Here is a 15,534-nt window from a genome sequence, read left to right on the forward strand (position 1 = left end):
AAGGTTCGTCTAAGATTTGAAAATAATTCAATATAATTTACTACATTAAAGAACAAAATCACACAATCATTACTTTAAAAGAACAAATTCTCATCAAAGAAACACTACCCTTACATCACACTTACTGGGAAAATATGAAAAGCTTTTCACTTGAAAATCAGAAGCACGACAAGTATGTTTACATTCATAACTTCTAAGCAACTGTACTGGAGGTCCTAGGTAGTGAAATAAGGCAAGGAGTAAATCACAAGAAGCCTAAAGATTAAAAAAGGAAAAAGTAAAACTGTCTTTATTCATAAACACCATTTTTCATGTAGAAAATGCAATGGAATCTACAAACAACTAGTAGAACTAGTAAATAAATTTAGTAAGGTCTTAGAATGCAAGGTCAACATACAAAAAAGCAATTGTATTTCTAGACATTAGCAGCAAACAATAGAAAAATGAAATTTTAAAAGCACTGCCATATAAAATAGCATCAAGAAAACATAAAATAGTAACACATTTAATAAAAGATAGGCAATATCTCTACAATAAAAACTATCAAAAACCTCTAACAGAAAAATTTACTAAATGAAAAGATATAGCATATTTATAGACTGTAAGATACTATTTTGTTACGATGCTAAACTAGAACAAGGAACAGAAAACTATTTCTATAAAGATTCAGATTGTATGTATTTCAAGATTTGTGGACCATACAATCTCTGTTGTAACTACTCAACACTTAATTTACAAGACCAATCAACCACAGACAATATAAAAATTTATGAGCATGACTATGTTTTAATGAAATTTTATTTTAAGAAAAGATTGCAGGTCACATTAGCTTGGAGCCATAGTTTGCCAAATTATAATTTAGAATATTAATTTTGTTTATATTAAATACTAGTTTGTTAATGCTAGTATTAATAACATGAATATATTAATGTTAATTTAGCATATGTAAGGAACTCCTATAAATCAGTTTTAAAATGTGAACAACCCTTTAATAAAATGGGTACAGACTTAACTAGACACTTTACTAGAGAAGATATACAAATAGCCTACACATACATACACAAAGGAAATAAATGGCCAACACGTGAAAAGTTTTTCAACACTTTTTAACGCAAATCAATTAAGTTCTACTTTCTTGAGAATAAATAGTGTAGCCTTTTGATTAGTTTAATCCACAGAGAAAGTACTCTGATTTTGATTAAGAGATGTAGTCTCCCTTCTCACTACAGAGCTACTTACGCTAATACTGGGTGGGAGATGATGGGAGCCCCCCATGTTGGAGAAGGTGGACTTCCCAGCACTGTTGGAGCAGGGTCAGAATTCAAGGTACTACAGATGCTTTTCCTTAAAATCTAGTCATCAGTTTTGTTGAATCTATCTGTGACTTTTAAAAAATACATTTCTGAACTAAAAATGACACTACCGTTCAAACTAGCAATCTCATTACTGGGTATCTGTCCAAAGGAAAATAAATCATTTTATCAAAAAGACAGCTATAATGGGGCAGAGCAAATTGCCTACATAGTTAGTTCTCTGCTGGAACACCAAAGTTTAACAATTATCTGCACACAGAATATTGCCGTCACAAGAACCAAAAATCAGGTGAGCAATCATAGTATCTGGTTTTAATTTCATATCACAGAAAGAGGCCTTGAAGAGGGCAGGAGAGCCTTGAATCACTGATACCACCCCTCCTTCATCCCCAGCAGCAGTTATGTAGCAAAGAGAGAGGAACTTTGCAACTTGGGGGAGAGTGCAGTGACTGAGGAACTTTACATTGAACTCAGTGGTGCCCTGTCACAGTAGAGAATAAAGCTGTGCTGGACTCAGCCAGCACCTTCACATGGAGGGAGCATTTAGACCAGCCCTAGCAAGAGGGAAATTGCGCATCCCAGCAGCTAGAACTTGAGTCAGCAAGCCTCGCCACCGTAGTCTGAAGTGCTCTGGGGTCCTAGGTAAACTTGAAGGGCAGTCTAGGATACAAGGACTGCAATTTCTAGGCAACTTCTAGTAATAGGCTGTGCTTAGAACCAGTGGACTAGCATGTGACCTAGGGAGACACCAGCTGGTGTGAGGAAGGCAGTGTTTGCCCAATCTCTCCCTCAACCCCAATCAATGCAGCTTGCAGCAACAAATGTGACACCTTCCTTCTACTTAAGGAGAGGAGAGTGAAAAGTAACAAAGTCTTGCATCTTAGGAACCGGCTCAGACATGGTAGGATATGGCAGCAAACAAAGGCTGCCTTATCGTGAGGCCCTAGGTCTTGAACAACATTCCCAGACACACCTTGGGCTAAAAGGGAACTGCTTCCTTGAAGGAAAGGACCATTCCTGGCAGAATTCATTACCTTTGAAGAATGGTATGGCTCTGTGTCCCACCCAAATCACATGCCGAATTGTAATTCCCAGTGTTGGGGGAGGGACCTAGTGGGAGGTGATTGGATCATGGGAGCATATTTCTTCCTTGCTATTCTTGTGGTAGTGAGTTCTCGTGAGATCTGGTTGTTTAAAAGTACGTGGCACTTTTCCTTCACTTTCTGTCTCCTACTCTGCCATGGTAAGACGTACTTGCTTTCCCTAAGCCTTCTGCCATGATTGTAAGTTTCCTGAGGCATCCCAGCCATACTTCTTGTTCAGCCTGTGGAACTGTGAGTCAATTAAACATCTTTTCTTCATAAATTACCTAGCTTCAGGTAGTTCTTTATAATGGTGTGAGAATGGACTAATGCACCTGCTGACTCAAGAACCCTTGGGCGCTGAATAGCCAGCCAGCAGAAATACCCAGAAAGTACATCATGAACCTTGGGCTCTGAGACATGCTGGCTTCAGGGTTTACCCAGCACATTTCCAGCTGTTGTGGCTATGATGAAAGACTCCTGTTTGAGAAAAGCAGAGGTAAAAATAAAGGGAACATTGTCTTACATTTTTAACACCAGCTTGGCCACGGTAGGGCAAAGCAACAAGAAGCCTCTCAGAGTCCCTAAGTCCAGGCCTAAGTTCTTGGACAGAATTTCTGAACCTACCTTTGGCCAGAACAGAGTCCACTACCCTGAAGGGTAAGTTCCAGGCCTACCGGCATTTACCACAAGCTTATAAAAGTGCTCTTGGGATTTAGGTGAACATCAATAGTGACCTGGAGAAGCCCCATGGACTGATTGTGGTGGTGACCATAGGGAGAGGCTCCTCTGCCCGAGTAAAGTGGAGAGAAGAATGGGAAGGACTTTGTATTGTGGTGTGAGTGTCAGCTTAGTTGCAGCAGAATATAACATTAAGTAAACTGGTAAGGTGTTTGACTTCAATTCCTGGCTCCCAGACAGCATCTCTGCACATGTTTGGTGGCTGGAGGAACTTACCACCCTGAAGGGAAGGGCCTTAGGCAAGACTCAGTGCTGTGCTGACTTTAGGTCTCACCCTGCACAGTCCCCATGGTGCAGGCCACAGGGGTGCCTGCATCACCACATCGTGAGCTCCAGGTGTCTCAGCACACACACACACACACACACACACACACACACACACACACACACAGAGCCTCCATTTCTTTGGGAGAAACCAAGGGAAAAGAGCAAGAGTCTGCGTGGTAATCAAGATAATTCTTCCAGATCTTATTCAAAACCACCCAGGTGTTGCTTCCATGAGTCTAAAAGAACTACAGCAGTATTCGGCTTGGGGCCTAGGTTCTTTTCAGTACCTGGAAAGTCTTTCCAAGGACAGGTACAAGCAAGCACAGACTGTGAAAACTATAGTAAATACCTAACTCTTTAATGTCCAGACACTGATGAACATCTATAAGCATTAACACTATTCAGGAAAACATCTCACCAAATGAACTAAATAAGGCACCAGGGACCAATCCCAGAGGATCAGAGATATATGACCTTTCAGACAGATAATTCAAAATAGCTATTTTGAGAAAACTGAATAAATAGCTATTTTGAGGGAACTCAAGAAAATTCAAGATAACACAGAGAAGAAATTCACAATTCATAGAATTAATGATTAGATTTATTAATAAATGATTTATTAATGATTAATTAATGATAGAATTAGTGATTACATTAATTCTATCAGATACATTTAACAAAGAGATTAAAATCATTAAAAAGAATGAAGTAAAAGTAACAACCACCATTACCATGGGTAGTGTTAATTACCGTTGTTAACTAGAAAGACTAAATGATAAACCAATCAAAAACAATGACTACAACGACTTTTCAAGATGTAGACAGTACAATCAGACATAAAGAGAAACAACAAAAAGTTAAAAAGTGGGGGATCAAGTTAAAGTGTACAGTTTTTCTAGTTTTCTTTCTGCATATTTGTTTGTATATGCAATCTGTGTTGTCATCAGTTTAAAATAATAAGTTATAAGATAGTATTTGCAAGGCTCATCATAACCTCAAATCTAAAAACATACAATGGATATGCAAAAAATAAAAAGCAAGAAATTAAAGCATACTACCAGAGAAAATCATCTTCACTAAAAAAGACAAGAAGGAAGGAAAGAAAGAAAGAAGATAAGACCACAAGAGAACCAGAAAACAAATTTTAAACCAGTAGAAATAAGTCCCTAGTAGTCAATAATATTGACTGTAAATGCATTAAACTCTCCAATCAAAAGACATAGAGTGACTGAATGGATTTAAAAAAATAAGATTCAATGATCTGTTGCCAATAAGAAATATAGTTCACTTATAAAGACACACATAGACTGATAAAAGAAATAAAAACAGATATTCTATGCCAATGGAAACCAAAAAAGAGCAGGAGTAGCTATCCTTATTTCAGACAAAATAGATTTCGAGACAAAAACTGTAAGCGACAAGGAGGTCACTTTATAATAATAAAGGAGTCAATTCAGCAAGCAGACATAATGATTGTAAATATATATGCACCAAATACTAAAGCACATGATATATAAAGCAAATATTATTAGAGCTAAAGAGAGAGATAAACCCCAATACAATAATGGCTGGAGACTTCAACACCCCACTTCCAACTTTGGACAGATCTCCCAGACAGCAAATCAACAAAGAAACATCAGACATACTCTATACTATAGACCAAATTTATCTAACAGATATTTTTCAGAACATTTTATCCAGTGGCTACAAAATATACATTCTTTTCCTCAGCACACAGATCATTCTTCAGCACACGGATCATTTTTAAGGATAGATTGTATGTTAGGTAAAAAAAGTCTTTTTTTGTTATTTAGTTTTTACTTCATAATCATAAACTTAACTCTGCAATCCAGCTAGGCATGGAAGGGAACACGAACCCCAAAGGGAACTGCAGTGAGAGCACAAAGATTATAGCATACTGTAAGCAAATGGGGTAGAGGAGTACTCTCCTGAGTTACAGAAGGAATAGTTTGATGGTTAAGATAAAACACAAATCAAACTTATTAGAATTATCCACAGTCAGCAATGGTAATCTTGCTGGTCTAGCCATTCCTGGACCCAAAGTGCTCCATGGCCTCTACAATATCCATGCCTTCTTTCACCTTGCCAAAGACCACATGCTTGCCACCCAACCACTCAGTCTTGGCAGGGCAGATGAAATACTAGGAACCATTTGTGTTGGGTTCAGCATTTGCCATGGACAAGATGCCAGGACCCGTATGCTTTAGGATGAAGTTTTCATCACCAAATTTCTCTCCATAGATGGACTTGCCACCAGTGCCATTATGGTGGGTGAAGTCACCATCTTGACACATAAACTGGAATAATTCTGTGAAAGCAAGAACCCTTATAACTAAATCCTTCCTCTCCAGTGCGGAGAGCATGAAAGCTTTCTGCTGTCTTTGGAAACTTGTCTGCAAACAGCTCAAAGGAGATATAGCCCAAGGGCTTACCGTTGATGGCGATGTCAAAGAACATGGTGGGGTTGACCAGGGCTGAGGTACAGGGCTCTCAGCATCAGCAACATCTGCAAAGTAAAACAAAAAGTCTTAAAACGTTCCAAAAATTGAAATATCAAGCATTTCCCTGATCACAATGGAATAAAACTAAAAATCAATCAAGAATTTTGGAAACTATACAAACACATGAAAATTAAAATCTATGCTCCTAAATTGATCAGTGGGTCAATGAAGAAATCAAGAAGGAAATAGAACATTTTTTTGAAACAAATAATAATGGAAACACAACATATCAAAACCTATGAATTATAGCAAAAACAGTACTAAGAGAGAAATTTACAGCTGGATGTGCCCACATCAAAAAAAATTAAAACATCAAATAAATAACCTAAGGATGCATCTTAAAGAACTGGAAAAGCAAGAACAAATCAAACTTAAAACTAGGAGAAGAAAAGAAATAATAATGATCAAAACAGAAATATATGACCTTGAAATGAAGAAAACAAGACAAAATATCAATGAAATAAAAAGGTGAAAAAGATAAACAAAATTGACAAATCTTTAGCCAGACTAAGAAAAAAAGAGAGAAGACGCAAATAAATAAAATCAAAGATAAAAATAGAGACATTACAACTGATAACAGAAATTCAAAGGATCGTTTGTGGCTACTATGAACAATCATATGCCAATAAATTAGAAAATCTAGAAAAAAATGAGTAAATTCCTAGACACATGCAACTTACCTAGATTGAACCATGAAGAAATCCAAAACCTGAACAGACCAAAGACAAGTAATGAGATCAAAGCCATAACAAAAAGTCTCCCAGTTAAAAAAAAAAAAAAAAAGCCCCAAACCCCAATGTCTTCACTGCTGAATTCTACTAAAAGTTTAAAGAACTAATACCAATCCCACTCAAATTGCTCCAAAAACATAGAGGAGGAGGGACTACTTCCAATACTTACAAACTCATTCTACAATGCCACTATGACCTTGATAACAAAACCAAAGACATATTAAGAAAAGAAAAATATGGGCCAACATCTCTAATGAACATTGATGCAAAAGTCCTCACAAAATACTAGCAAACTAAATTCAACGACACATTAAAAAGACTTTTTTAAAAAGATCATTCATCAGGACAAGTGAGATTTATCTCTGGAATGCAAGGATGGTTCAACATATGCAAACCAAACAATATAATACATCATATCAAAAGAATGAAGAACCAAAACCCCATGATCATTTCAATTGATGCCAAAAGGCATTTGATGAAGTTCAACATTCCTTCATAATAAAAACCCTAAAAAAACTGGGGATAGAAAGAACATACCTCAACATAATAAAAGCTATATAGCTTTTATTCTACAGACCCACGGCTAGAATCATACAGAATGGGGAATAACTGAAAGTCTTTCCTCTAAGATCTGAAACATGACAAAGATAGCCACTTTCACCACTGTTATATAACATAGTACTGGAAGTCCTACTTAGAGTAATCAGACAAGAGAAGGAAATAAAGTACATTCAAATTGGAAAGGAAAAGGTCAAATTATTATTGTTTGCAGGTGATGTGATCAGATATTTAGAAAAATCTAAAGACTCCATCAAAAATCTACTAGAATAAATGAACAAATTCAGTAAAGTTGTAGGATACAAATTCAACATACAAAATTGAGTAGCATTTCTGTATGCCAACAGTGAACAATCTAAAAAAAAGAAATTAAAAAGTGATCCCAATTAAAACAGCACACATAAAATTAAGTACCTGGGAATTAACCAAAGAAGTGAAAGATCTCTACAATGAAAGCAATAAATCACTGATGAAAGCAATTGAACACGACACAAAACTGGAAAGGTATTTCATGTTCATGGATTGGAAGAATCAATACTGTTAAAATGCTCACACTATTCAAAGCAGTCTGCAGATTCAATGCAATTCATACTAAAATACAAAAGACATTCTTCACAGAAACAGAAAAACAATCCTGAAATTTACATGGAATCACAAAAGACCCAGAATAGCCAAACCCCATCTCAAGAAAAAAGAACAAAATTGGAGGAATCATATTACCCGACTTCAAATTTTACTACAGAACTGTAGTAATCAAAACAGCGTTGTACTGACATAAACACAGACACATAGACAAAGTGAAGAGACAACCCACAGAATGGGAGAAATTATTTGCAAACTACCCATCTGACAAGGGATTAATAACCAGAATATATAAGGAGCTCCACCAACTCTATAGGAAAAAAGAAACTAATAATCCAATTGAAAAATGGACAAAAGATTTGAATAGACATTTCTCAAAAGAAGACATACAAATGACAAACAGGCATATGGAAAGGTGCTTATCATCACTGATCATGAGAGAAATGCAAATCAAAACTATAAGGAGATATCAGCTTACCCCAGTTAAAGTAACTTATATCCAAAAGACGAATGGGGGCAAGGATGTGGAGAAAAGTGAACCCTTGTACAATGTTGATGGGAATGTAAATTAGTACAGCCACTATGGAGGACAGTTTGGAAGTTCCTCAAAATCTAAAGACCGAGCTACCAAAGAATGCAGCTATCCCACCACTTCCCAAAAGAAAGGGAATCAATATATTGAAGAGATACCTGTATTTCTATCTTTGTTTCTACACTGTTCACAATAGCCAAGATTTTGAAGCAATCTAAGTACCCAGCAACAGATGAATGAATGAATAAAATATCTTTTTGTACATATACACAGTGGAGTACTAGTCAGCAATAAAAAAGAATTAGATCCCGTCATTTGCAGCAACATGGATGGAACTGAAGATCATTTTGTTAAGTGAAATAAGCCAAGCAGAGAAAGTGAACATCACATGTTCTCACTGATTTGTGGGATTTAAAATTCAAAACAACTGAACTTATAGAGATACAGAATAAAAGGATGGGGCTACCAGAGGCAAGGAAGGGTAGTTGGGGGTGGTGGTGGAATAGTTGAGCATGGTTAATGGATACCAAAAAAAAGTAGTTAGAAACAATGACTAAGACCTAGTATTTGATAGCAAAACAAGATAACTATAGTCAATAATACTTTAATTTTACATTTCAAAATAACTAAAGGAGTATAATTGGATTGTTTGTCACACAAAGACTAAATGCTTGGGAGGATGGATACCCAATTTTCCATGATGTGACTATTACACATTTAACGCCTGCACCAAAATATCTCATGTACCCCATAAATGTATATACCTGCTAGGTACCACAAAAATTATAAGTAAACAACTTAAACAGAAAGACACATGCTCCAAGTCATGGAATCAACATAGGTGCCATGGTAAACAGGGTAAAGAAAATGTAGTGTCTATATATATATATATATAAAATGGAATACTATGGAATATTATGCAGCCATAAAAAAGAATGAGTCATTTCCTCTGCAGCAACATAGTTAGAGGACATTATCCTACATTAAATAGCACAGAAACTGCAATTCAAATACCACATGTTCTCATTTATAAGTGGAAGGTAAACAATGGTACACAAGTACATAAAAGTGGAAACAACAGAAGCTGGGGACATCAAAAGCAGGGAGAGAGTAATGGAGGCAAGGGTTGAAGAACTCTCTATTGGGTACTATGTTCACTTCTTGAGTGATGGGCTCACTAGAAGCCCAAACCCAGCATTATACAATATACTCATATAACAAATCTGTACATGTACCCCCTGAACCTATAATAATGCATAAATAAATATACATTTTGTAGACACTCCCCATCCCCACAATGAAAACTGCAGCTGATATTAGCTTCTTCTGTTCATTTTCTCCAATTACTTTTTATTGTATGCTTAATCTGTTATTTTGTGAGGGTTGAAAAGAAAAGGAGAAAAACAATTAGATTTTGTTCTTCTCTTACTTAAAACTAACTGATCAAATTAAGACACTGTGTAAATAGAAACAAAGTTTGATTACATTAACACATTTTAATATTTGACAAACTCAATCATTTCCCCTACAGATATGCCACACATGCTTAAGAAATATTTGATACTTAACAGATGAAAGGCATCCTAGGATGTATATGAAGAACTGATCTTTGGAATTTCACAGTTTAGTTTAACAGAAGCTGAGAAATCAGGTAAATCTGAATTCAAATCCCCTATCTGCCTTTTAACTATCTGTATGAGGCTGGAGGAGATATGGTGACTCCTTTGTTTCCTCATCTGGGAAGTGGGTATAGTAACACCTACTTCACATGTCCTTAGGGAAATAAATGAGATTGTGCACATAAAGCACCACACAGTATCCAGACATACTAGCAACTAGATATTAACTGCTTTTCCAATTTCCTTCACAGATTAAAACGTCAGCTGTAAAGAATTAGGTAAGGGGTTGCCAAGAATACCATGCACCAAGCTTCAGAAGTACACATGGTCTTTATCCTTCTGACCTGTAAACATAGAAAGGTACTGATCACCCAGTAGTGATTGTGCAGAGCACAGAGCATCCTCTTTGCACTCAGAACACAGAGACTCTGATTGCAGAAACAGCAACTAGCAAAAGCTCTGCTGAAGACACTGTGCCTTCCTAGAGGTAAAGATATCATAGAACTTCCCCTTTCAAATATTATTTTCCAGTTTGTCTGCCCACATTCATGGAAGTGTTTAATCTCACTTTCCTTATGAACTTGGATAAATAATTGATTATGATAGTGAGTGTTTGCTATGCTTACATTCCTCAAAGCAGATTTCATGATGCATACCAGGGTCCTGAGAGACACAGATAGAAGCAAACATCAATTTCTTGTCATACCCTGTATACTTTCATTCATACCTGCACAGAATTTCTCTAATTCACAAGCCAAGGAATAGACCACATGTTGAACTACAGCAATGCATTATGCATTGAACTACAGCAATGCATTATGCGTTTTACACAATTAATATAGTAGTGCCTACCCCAAGAACCTTTTGATGTTGCTGACATGTCCACAATGATTACATTTCTTTCTCCTCCATGTCAGAGGTTATGGCTGTAATTTCCTGCTTTTAGAAAATTATAAATTTTCTTATCTCATACTATGGCAAGATAGTATCTTTTTGTATCCTCCCCAAGCCTTGCCTTTATTTCTCAACACTCCAATATTAACATGAGAATGACCGAGGCACGTGCACATACCCTCATGCTGGTGTGCAGACCCTTTAGAATCTCTCCATATTCATCTTATATGCTAAAAGAAACCCACACCACTTAATTTACCAGAATCGGTTTAAATATTCTAATGGCTGCATGAAGAATCAGTTGTACCAATCTGTAAAAATGTATTTAAAATTTTTAGAATAGCTAAAGCAATTTTTTTTATAGAAGCCAGGTTCCAAAATTAAGGACTCATTGGAATGGTTAATGTATAAATATCAGTAATCTGATAAAAATTCATTTTAAACAGAGGTCTGCTTCTAAGGACTTGGATTTGGAGAGGGAAAATTAATCATAAGAAAAAATATTAACTGGAAAATAACATCAAATTTTATGAAATCTGGAAACTTCAGACAATTGCATAGCAAGGTGCCCAAAAACAGAGCTTCTTTTTTTTTTCACTAACCAGCTAGTTGGCCTGAGTACATTGTTTTATCTCTGCAAGTCCTAGTTACCCTGACAACAAAAGAGAAATTATGACATAATTTGCTTCATAAAGTTGCCATGAAGATTGAATGAACTAATGTGTGTTGAACTACTTAAACGACAAGGACAAATGCATTCTTGAATGAGTTTTCCCATGTTTCTCTCCTTCCCAATCCTTTAAAGGAAAAGGGATTTTTCTTTTTTCTTTTCTTTCTTTCACTTTCCTTTCTGTTCATTGCATTTCTTTAACTTACCCTTTAAAGAATTCTAGCATTGCTTACTCCATTCTCAGGCTTTTGTGATATAGATTCAGAATAGTGGTGGGGGCCATTGGGTGGAGAGTAACAATGCCAGAGAGAAATAAAAAAGAAATAGACAAACCCTGCAAAAACCTCAGGGAGAGTGAGAAGCAGTTGTCTGAGAGACATCAGAGCAATGACGTATTGCATATTTTAGGAGAAGAAAAGACTTTTGAGATGTGTTGAGATCTATGTTGCTGTGGGTTCACGATTGAAAACCGTTTAATGATCTTTAAGAAATGCAAATAAATATTGGCATTTCCTTTTAATCACTTTCGCTTGATGGACAGTGCTTCTTTGACTGTGACTCTGTACAGATTCTGAGTCACATGGGACTTCAGCTTAAGTTACCACCACAGTGACAACAATGATGATGGTAACGATGATGATGATGATTATGCATGATCTTCCTGTACACAAGGGTGTGGGGGAGCCATCATTACTAATTTTTCATCGAAACAGGATACTGGTTTTGGTTTTGGTCAAAGTATACGCAAAGGAGATAGCATTAAAAAAAGTTCTGCCTTCTAAATGGCAAATTGATACTACCTCCTTGAGGAATTATACGCAAAATTGTAAAGTTTGTAAATTTAAGCAATATTTGACACAATAGCTTCTCTAAAGTCCCCAAACTGGACAACAAAAGTCAGTCAGAAATTCCTCAAACTTTTTTCCCTTTTTTTTTTTTTTAGAGACAGAGTCTTGCTGCGTCACCCAGGCTGAAGTGCAGTGGCACGATCTTGGCTCACTGCAAGCTCCACCTCCCGGGTTCATTCCATTCTCCTGCCTCAGCCTCCTGAGTAGCTGGGACTGCAGGCACCCACCACCACACCCAGCTAACTTTTTGTATTTTTAGTAGAGACGGGGTTTCACCGTGTTAGCCAGGATGGTCTCCATCTCCTGACCTCGAGATCCACCACCTTGGCCTGCCTAAGTGCTGGGATTACAGGCGTGAGCCACTGCGTCCAGACTCCTCAAACATTTTGATATAAAAGAAACCACACCGGAAGTACAGAATAGGGAAAGCCAAAATCAGATTAAGAACAGCTTGTAGTAATTAACATTTAACAAGAAAAAAACCTTTGGTTTTCCATTTCTACTTCTGTAAAATAATGAAAGGAGTTAAGGATAATACTGTTCCAAGAGGCACTAACATCCCAGAAAGTTGTCTTTGAGATAGAAATGGTGAAGTAAAAAACAGAGCTGAGTAATCCAAGCTCTGAAGGCTTCACCTGAGCTCCAATTAAAGAGAGGTATTCTCAGGCCAGGGGTGGCAGCTCATGCCTGTAATGCCAGCACTTTGGGAGGCCAAGGGGGGTGGATCACCTGAAATCAGGAGTTTGAGACCAGCCTGGCCAATATGACAAAACCCTGTCTCCACTAAAAATACAAAAATTAGCTGGGCGTGGTGGTGGGTGCCTGTAATCCCAGCTACTCAGGAGGCTGAGGCAGGAGAATTGCTTGAACCCATGAGGCAGAGGTTGCAGTGAGCCCATATCGTGCCATTGCACTCCAGCTTGGGCAACAGAGTGAGACTCTGTCCCCTCCACAATCAAAAAAAAAAAAAAAAGAGAGACCTATTCTCAAAAACTTTATTGATTGAGTATAAAATTACATATGAAATATTTTAAAAGGAATTCTTCAGTTGAAAAATGTTTTATATTAAATAAGCAGGTCTACTTATTGCTAACTCCTAAGTGCCTCCAGATGTAATACATTTTAAATATTGTTCAAAACAATATTTTCCATGTAAAATCTGTACAATTGGCCGGGCGCGGTGGCTCAAGCCTGTAATCCCAGCACTTTGGGAGGCCGAGACAGGCGGATCACAAGGTCAGGAGATCAAGACCATCCTGGCTAAAACGGTGAAACCCCGTCTCTACTAAAAATACAAAAAATGAGCCGGGCGAGGTGGCGGGCACCTGTAGTCCCAGCTACTTGGGAGGCTGAGGCAGGAGAATGGCATAAACCTGGGAGGCAGAGCTTGCAGTGAGCTGAGATCTGGCCACTGCACTCCAGCCTGGGCGACAGAGCAAGACTTCGTCTCAAAAAAAAAAAAAAAAAACTGTACAATTGTGTTCAACCAGTAATTTATTCTTAATGTTTTCATGATGTAATTTTACTAAACAATAGCATTTTATTAGAAAGGCCATTCTTAATAAATTAAGTATTCAACTCTAGAATTTAAAAAAGCAAAAGCAAAACAAACTCAACAAAATCAATAGATTAAAAAATGAATTACTGTGACAATGGTAAAATCCTAAGCACAGTGACCAATACAGAATAAGCCATCATATACTTTAGCTAAAGAAAAAAATAAAAGATTGATTAATAGTTTAGAAAGCAGAAAATTTATAATAATTAACAAACCAAGAACTGAATAACTGGAGTGTATGAGGTGAAGAGAGGTGGAGTAGGAGACAGTAAAACAGACCAAACAGGCCTGCCAGGTGTGGTGCCACACCTTTGATCCCAGCATTTTGAGAGGCAAAGGTGGAAGGATCACTTGAGCCCAGGTGCCCAGGAGGCTGCAGTGAGCTATATTCATGCCAATGTACTCCAGCCTGAGTGAAAAAGCGAGACTTTGTCTCTGGAAAGAAAAAACAAGACAGACCAAACATTATCAAATCTGATTAAGGAAGAAAAAAAATCACAACTCAAACAAATATACTAGAAATAAAATAATACACAAGTGATATAAAAGATACACCAAAAAAGTAATCCAGAGATAGTGGTGCTTGCCTACACTCCCAGCCCCTGAGGAGGCTGAAGTGAGAGGATTGCTTGATCCCAGGAGTTTAAGTTCAGCCTGGGCAATGTAGCAAGATGCCATCTCTTGAAAAAAGAAAAAGAAAAAAATACATTGTGTACATTTTTTCAAGTGAGGCTAGATTTTATTCTAATCAGCAAATTTTCTCAATTTCTGTCCTACTAGATTTATTGTTTTCCTTTTTCACATATTAAATTACTTTCCATGATGGGGATAATTTTCAAGTGATTCATTCTGTTTAGAATATACAGCAAACTTTTTCTAAAAAAAAGATTCTTGTCCCACACTGGTTTACTTGTATGTTCTTTCAAGATTTCAGAAGAAAGATAATTTCCATACTGTATAAGCTACTCAAAGGATATTTAAAATTATGTCATGCCAACACAACCAGCAGTTAGAAGAAAAAATGTCTCAGTGATTAAGGAGTATTTGGGCAGATCATTTTATTTCTTTCTTTGAACTCCTTGGATTTACAATTTTAAAAATCATATGCATCCACTAGCATTTTCTCAGTTCTGCCATTAAGAAAATTACCCATTTTAACCAAATAGAAATTAATGTTCACTCTGGCCCTGCTCATGCCAGATCTCAGTGGTATCACTTCCATCAAACAATAAATTGCTGCTGAGGCTGCCTGGCCTTATGACATGGTGGTTGTGACAGAGCACAGGTCACGATGGGGAGCTCTAGGTCTATGGTCACTAGTCCCAAAGTCAGGCACTCCTTATTCACATCTAGGATGGTCAAATAGCACTCCTATTTGAACTGTTTATTAAGTGTAACTCTCTGATGCAAATGACGTGGATTGCTGTAGAACTATACGTGTCCTCATCATTATTCTCCTATTTGGCATTTTCTATGAACTCCATACAATGTCTTTTTCCCACCAAAGACACCTCTAATGCTGGATCTTATTGTGTCCCGAATTGGTTGCTTGCAGTGGGTTCTTGGTCTCATGGACTTCAAGAATGAAGTCACAGACCCTCTCAGTATTACAGCTCT

At 37.0% G+C, this 15,534-nt stretch overlaps 1 long non-coding RNA gene across 1 annotated transcript in view; it reads right to left on the minus strand.

The window, feature by feature from the left end:
* The window catches only part of LOC114673852 (uncharacterized), a 456,306-nt gene that overhangs the window by 353,431 nt on the left and 87,341 nt on the right, over positions 1-15,534 (minus strand). Inside the window, exons 2-3 of the long non-coding RNA XR_003724700.2 lie at positions 6,606-6,634; positions 5,857-5,930 (exon numbers count right to left, since the gene is read on the minus strand). This is a non-coding gene — a long non-coding RNA (uncharacterized LOC114673852). The remainder of the gene's footprint in view (positions 1-5,856; positions 5,931-6,605; positions 6,635-15,534) is intronic.

Source organism: Macaca mulatta, chromosome 18, assembly GCF_049350105.2.
Source record: "Macaca mulatta isolate MMU2019108-1 chromosome 18, T2T-MMU8v2.0, whole genome shotgun sequence".
In the NCBI taxonomy this organism is placed as follows: domain Eukaryota; kingdom Metazoa; phylum Chordata; class Mammalia; order Primates; family Cercopithecidae; genus Macaca; species Macaca mulatta.